Below are 7160 nucleotides of genomic sequence, written 5' to 3'. Positions count from 1 at the left end.
AAAAGTTGTAATACATGAAAACCATAAACGAAAACTTTAGAAAAATGAAAACTAATTACGGCTATAAATAATCGGAATAAAGGGAGTAAGTACATACCTTGTCTTCAACCCATCAGTGATCATGGTCGGGCTCTGCTTATGGTCCTCGTGTTTTTTATGCAGTTCAGCCTCCACCTTAATTGGGATATGGTCCTCGTGTTGTTCATGCAGCTGAACCTATACCTCAACTTGTTGTTCATGCAGCCTTAACCTGCTTGTCCTCTGCCTCAGCCTGCCTATGGTCCTAGTGTTGCTCATACAATGAGCATCCACCTCAGTCTGCCCATAGTCCTAGTGTTGTTCATGGTTCTAGTGTTATTCATACAGTTCAGCCTCTACCTCAGTATGCCCATGGTCCTAATGTTGTTCATACAGTTCATCCTCCACCTCAATCTACCCATGGTCCTAGTGTTAGTCATACAATTCAAACTCCGCCTTAGTATGTCCATGGTCCTAGTGTTGTTCACACAATTCAACCTCCACCTTAGTCTGCTCATGGTCCTATTGTTGTTCATACAGTTCAGCCTTCACCTCAATCTGCCCATGGTCCTAATGTTGCTCATACAGCTCAACCTCCACCTTAGTCTGACCATGCTTCTAGTGTTTGTTCATGCAACTCAGCCTCCACCTATGGTTCTCGTGTTATTAATGCAACTTAGCCTTCCCCTCAGTATGCCCATGCTCCTAGTGTTTTTCATGCAGTTCAGCCTCCACATAAGGTCCTTGTGTTGTTCATGCAGCTCAGTCAATCTATGATCCTCATGTTGTTCATGCAATTCAATGTGTGGTTCATGCAATTCAGCCTCTACCTCAACGTGTTTATGGTCCTTGTATTGTTCATGCAACTCAACCTCCACCTCAATCTGTCTATGGTCCTAGTGTTGTTCATGCAGTTCAGCCTCCGCCTAGCATGCCTCTACCTGCTTATGGTTCTAATGTTGTTCATGCAACTTAGCCTCCACCTCTTCCACCTCAGTTAGTTTTCCCATGGTCCAAGTGTTGGTCATACACCTCAGCCTCCACCTCAGTCTGCCCATCATAGTGTTCATTGCTCATTGTCCTAATGGTCCTAGTATTGTTGTTCTTGCAACTCAGCCTTGACCTCAGCTTGTCTATGGTCCTCATGTTGTTCATGTGTCTCCAGCTCCACCTAATGCACCACACACTTCACATTATCCTTCACATAAGTTATTGTCGATGATCTCGTAGAGACACGTTTATCCATAATCCACTTCATTCTCCACCACAAACTCAACCTAAGACTTATTCCTTTGTTGATGAAATCTTTGATATTGAGAATAGGTTAATTGATATTCTGGGCGATATGGATAACATTGTCCAACATGTTAATAAATATAAAGGTAAAGAGGTTATTGACTTGGCCAGTCGAGGTCGGCAGGTGATCTATGAGGCATTGGAAGTTTGGAACATATAAGCTGATATTGAGTTGTTTGCCTGGTTCATGAAACTTTATTGAGATTGTTATTTAGTGTTTTTAGACTTTATTACTACTATTTATTTGTTATTGTCATTTAATACTAGACTTAGTGTGTATTATATATTAACAAAACATAATAATGGATAAGAACTTGAAAGAAAGATCGCAAACATACACGATCACAAGAACTTTTGTCCCAACCAACATTTTCTTTGATCCGACAAATAGTACCCATACCAGACAGGTATAATAACATTTAGACAATTTTTTTGAAAAAAAAAAACACACATTTTTATGGACAATTAACGACATTTTATTCCTTCCAACAACTAGAGAAAAAAAAAACATATTTTATGGACAATTAATGGCATTTTATTCCCTTCCAATAACTAGGAATTCAAGTCACCGCAAGCAACAAAGTCCAGCTCAAATGACGAATGGAATATAAAACAAAAATGTAAGCAGTGATGTATGCAGATGAGGATAATGATAAGGAGAAAGATGACAATTCATTATCCAAACGAAAAATCAAGGTACAATAGAGCAATAAAAACTTAAATGTTCATATATCATCATCAGATGAAGAGACAATCAAGACAACGGTTACAAAAAAAAATATTGTGGTTGAGCATATTACATTCTCTGACGAAGAGTTCGTCCTTCTACAAACCTTAAGGAGAACCAAAAAGAATAAACCAGAAGAAAATCAACCGGGGGTGTAATGAAATTGACCAATCTGAAAAATAGTTTCAACAATAAGATAAATGTATTTCCAACTATTTCACTTTAATCATATAAAGTTTCAGCAATAAAGTAATACATTTTGTATCTCAATTGTATCTCAATTGTATATCACTTGAGTCTATCTCTTAATTTCAATTATCAAATACATTACTTCAATATTTGACATTTCCATCAATCTCAATATTAATACATTACTTCATTTATTCAAGTCATTCGTCTAACAATAATATTTTTCTTATATAAATTACATTGTTACAATTGTATATATATTATTGATATAATTACTAAATTATGGATCATTGGATAATTAAAACATAAAATTTCATATTAATTTTTTAAAAAATCCACTTAAATTAAAAAAATATAAATATACGCTATTGTATCCATTTGTTATTACTTGTATATGTGTATGGTTAATTAAAAAAGTTGTGTGCTTTTTCGAAGGCTAAATTTTATTGAGTCTGTTGCACAGGTATACTTGTCCGTATTGTATTTGTAGTTACCAGAAATTTTCCTAATTATATTATGAGAGGCAACCAAATTCTCAAAAGCAGAAAATGAAAGACTGAACTGGTGTTTGCTTCTGGATGACCAACATTAGCACTACCTCTTCCTCACATGAGTAATAAAACTCTATTTCTTCTCTTTTCCTCCATACCTGTTATTTGTGATTTATGATTACACACAAAGTTTCAATTTTCATTTGTAACTTGAAGTTGAGAAACTTGTATCAATGAGGAGAAAATATATATCACTATTTTGAGAAGTAATCATAGTGGAATTGATTTTATCTTACCTTATTATGGTTTGTTTTGGCTTTCTTGATTTTTAGGCTACATTCAGAGCTTACATTGCAAAAGTAATTGAAAGAGGAGGCAGAGAGGGTGATACAACAATTAATGACATTTGTTCAAGATGAAGTTGTGAGTATACTTGTTATAATTTGACATTATTTAGTGAATATTACAAAGAGTATACTTGTTATAATTTGACATTATTTAGTGAATATTACAAAGAGTATACTTGTTATAATGACATTATCTGAGCAATTGAACCTGCTACTTTTTTAAGTTTTTTCTTCTGCTATTTTTACGCCTTTAGAGAATGAAGTACTCATATGTATTTAACTTAAATTATGAGTGCAAAAGAAATTGGCATTGCAACAAAACTTACAGTTGAAGGTGCAAACCAAATTTTCTATTTGTAGACATTGATTTTTACAAGGGTTTGTCACATGTATGATTTCCAAACTATTTATAGACATAAAAGAAAAGAAGTTTTAAAATTAATCTTACCCAAACTATTTACAAGGGTTTGTCACATGTAGGAACATTGATCTTTCTCTATTTTGGCAATATTAAAATATTTTACCTAATATGTTCATCTCAAATGTGGGACAAAAATCAAATAACCATGACTCATACCTGAGTTGCCCCTATGTGAAAGACCTTACATTAAGTAGTCCCCCATTTTATTTCTCCCTAGTTTTGGTCCATCAACCATAATTTTGGTCCAAAACTTGATGAAATTTCATTTTTTTTTTGTATCTATTTAAGTCACACTATGCCTCAAGATCTCATTTGCAACAATTGTATATGAAATCTATGATCATAAATGGTGTAGTACGGTTTTAAAAAATGAAATTTCATCAAGTTTTGGACCAAAATTCTGTTTGGGGGACCAAAACTGGGGTGAAACAAAATTGGGGGACTACTTTCGCGATTCAGCTAAAATAGGGGGACCAAAACTGCAATTAAGCCAAATTAATAAAACATGAGGTACCATGAAAGAAATGATAATAACATAACATTGAACACCAAACAACAAGTAATGGATCACTCTTCAAGGTAGTACATCTTTAGACAGAACCAACATTTTTTATGTTACAAGCAAAGGATGAGAAATAAAGGGAATCAAGTAAAGGTCGCCATTTCTTGCCATTGCAACTCCAAACTCCTCTGTCAACACTAGCTCTTCATTTTTCATTCCATTGGAAAGCTTCCAATCAAAATGATACAATAACATTTTAAGGGCCTGCCCAACATTTGCTATACCATAGTTCATACCTGGACAAATTCTCCTTCCACCACCAAATGGAAAATACTCAAAGTTGGTTCCTTTGTAGTCAATAGAACTATCAATAACCTTTCAGGATAAAACTTATCTGGGTCAGTCCAATATTTTGGATCTCTTCCAATATCCCAAGCATCAATCTCACATGCTTGTCCACATTCCTTTGGAAGAAGGAGAGGAATAGAAGGGTGTAATCTTAGTGACTCTTTGATTACTGCTTTCAAATATTTTAACTCACCAAGTGTGGTTTCATCAATTATTCCTCTCCTGTTAATTTTATCTCTCACTTCAGCTTGTGCTATCTTCAGAACTCTTGGATCTTTTATCATCTCTGTCATTGCCCAATTAATGATAATTGCTGCAGTCTCACTTCCAGCAGCAGCAAACACATACTGAAAATTTAAAATCTTGTCATTTAACCGACTTCACACTTCAAAGACAGTAAGTGGTTTGTCTCTAGTTGTTCATAAGCTTTAAGTAAACGTAGAATTACTCACGAGAACCAGAGTTCTAACCCTGAATTGAACAATCGATGACTAAATTTTCCGTACCTTTCGACTGAACTCTTGATTACTAGAGCTTTTTTTATCTGGAAAACTGATGGTAAAGACAAAAAATCTTCAAAAACATGAAATATATATAGAAAAAATTAAAGGACTACTCAGTTGCTCTCTAACTAATGATATCAAACTAAGGTCTAACTTCCATGTCTACATAACATATATTACTTCGATTAATATAACTAGTCCCATTTTCTTGTTTCTCCAATAAAGTTTCCACCACATCAGCAACAAAATTTCTTTATGTGATTTCAATCTTACTTGCATGCATGTTATTTTTTGTGTTAGGAGGGTAAAAGGGAATGATTTCAATTTTACTTGCGTACATGCTATTTTTTGGGGTGACCAGATATTCTTAAAGACATACTTCATCCGTACACTATTATAATTCAGTTAAGTGCAATTAATTTTTAAGATTTCCTATAAAATAAAATGTCAAATTTATTAAATTGTCTCTTTTTAATGTCTAATACTCAACTATCTACATTAAATGTTTTCGTATTAAATGAATGATTGTAAGGAATAAGAGCATTAAAAGATTCAAAAATAATTAATTTTTGTTTATAATAAGATTTAAGACATTTTTTTTTTTGCTTCTAATAGTGACTAGAATAGTAGACATTAATTGCATGCATACCAAGATTATAGCCTTGATATTATCTGTAGTTAAATAAAAATCCAGATCCTTGTTACTATCCTCAAATTTCAAGAGAACATCAATAAGATCTTCCTCTGATTCAGCAACACCTTCTATAGCTCTTTTTGACCTTGCCTCTCTATGATCATTGATGATATGTCCTAGTATCCTATCTACTTGTTGGCTTAACTTCTCAAGTTTAGGCTTCATTCCAGAGAGATTGTGAAGCCATGTAACAGAAGGAAACTATTGGAAGTTAAATATAATTCAAATGTTGTTTTGGGCTAAATTAATTTGGTTCCACATTGTACCTCATATAAATACTTTTGTGTGTATAGTTTTAAAAACTAATGCCATTTTTGATACACTAAAGAAAAACAGAAAATAACTCTCTTCCATAATCTCTCTCTTTTCTCCATCATTTTCTAAAACACCACAATACACAATTATCGATTTTTCACATTGATTCACCCTCCACTCTTGATTGCGTTCCAACATTTGGCGTCAAGAGCAAGGTTCAGATCCAATTCCGCTGCAATCATGTCCGTTTCCAATGACAAAATTCCTACCAACCTTCCGATTCTTGATTCGAAGAATTATGACAAATGGCACAAACAAATGAAAGTTTTGTTTGGATATCAAGATGTTCTTGATATGATTACCGATGGCATTACTCCTCTTGGTAAAGAGGCTACAGCAGTCCAACAAGCGAAATTCAAGGAAGATAACAAGAAAGACTACAAGGCCCTTTTCTTGATCCATTCTTGCGTCGATAGTGACAACTTCGAAAAAGTTGGCGATTGCGACTCGGCGAAGACAGCTTGGGGTATTCTTGAGAAAGCTTATGCTGGTGCGGATAAGGCGAAGGTGGTGAGGTTACAAACTCATAAGCGGCAGTTTGAGTTACTTCAAATGGAAGACAAGGAAACGATTAACGATTACGTGACGCGTGTGACACGCTTGGGGAATCAAATGAAGTCGTGTGGTGAAGCCGTTTCCGAACAGAATTTTGTGTCGAAAGTATTGCGTTCTTTAACACCAAGATTCGATAATATTGTGGTGGCAATTGAGGAATCGAAGGATCTCAAGACGATGACGAAAGATGAACTTCAAAGTTCATTGGAAGCTCATGAACAAAGGATGGACGAAAGAGGAAACGATAAAGCCAAAGCGGAAGGTGCTTTGCGAGCCCGTTTCAACGAGAAGAATAAGAAATCGAAAGGGAAATGGCCTTCTAGAGGAAAGAAAAATTTCCAGAATTTTGATGGAAAAGAGTCACAAAATTCAAGGAAAGGTGAGGGCAGTTCAAAAGGTGGTGGTCAAGACAACTACAAGTCGTTCGACAAAAGCACCAAGAAGTGTTACAATTGTCAAAAGCTTGGGCATTTCGCAAGAGAGTGTAGAGCGAAACCAAGGGAGAATTATGCGGATGAGGCTAAGGTTGATAGGCAAGACGTGGATTATGATAACACGATACTTGTAATGATCACGGAAGAGAACTATGGCATTAAAGAGGTGCTGGACAGCAACTGTGACAAGAGGAAGTTGTTGGACAACAACTATTGCAGTGCAGAAAAATCTGCAAAAACGCATTCGGAGAAAAGCGCAATGGTAACAGTTCGAGATGGAGCCCAAGGGAGAAATGAGTGGTACTTGGACTCAGGTTGTT

The 7160-nt window shown here is 35.1% G+C and overlaps 1 pseudogene; it reads right to left on the bottom strand.

The window, feature by feature from the left end:
* Nucleotides 1–4099: 4099 nt before the first annotated feature.
* Nucleotides 4100–7160, bottom strand: part of LOC101504945 (cytochrome P450 71D11-like) — a 7536-nt pseudogene continuing 4475 nt past the window's right edge.

The sequence above is a fragment of the Cicer arietinum genome, chromosome 5, assembly GCF_000331145.2.
Source record: "Cicer arietinum cultivar CDC Frontier isolate Library 1 chromosome 5, Cicar.CDCFrontier_v2.0, whole genome shotgun sequence".
NCBI lineage: Eukaryota > Viridiplantae > Streptophyta > Magnoliopsida > Fabales > Fabaceae > Cicer > Cicer arietinum.
This window is presented reverse-complemented; position numbering and strand designations above follow the sequence as displayed.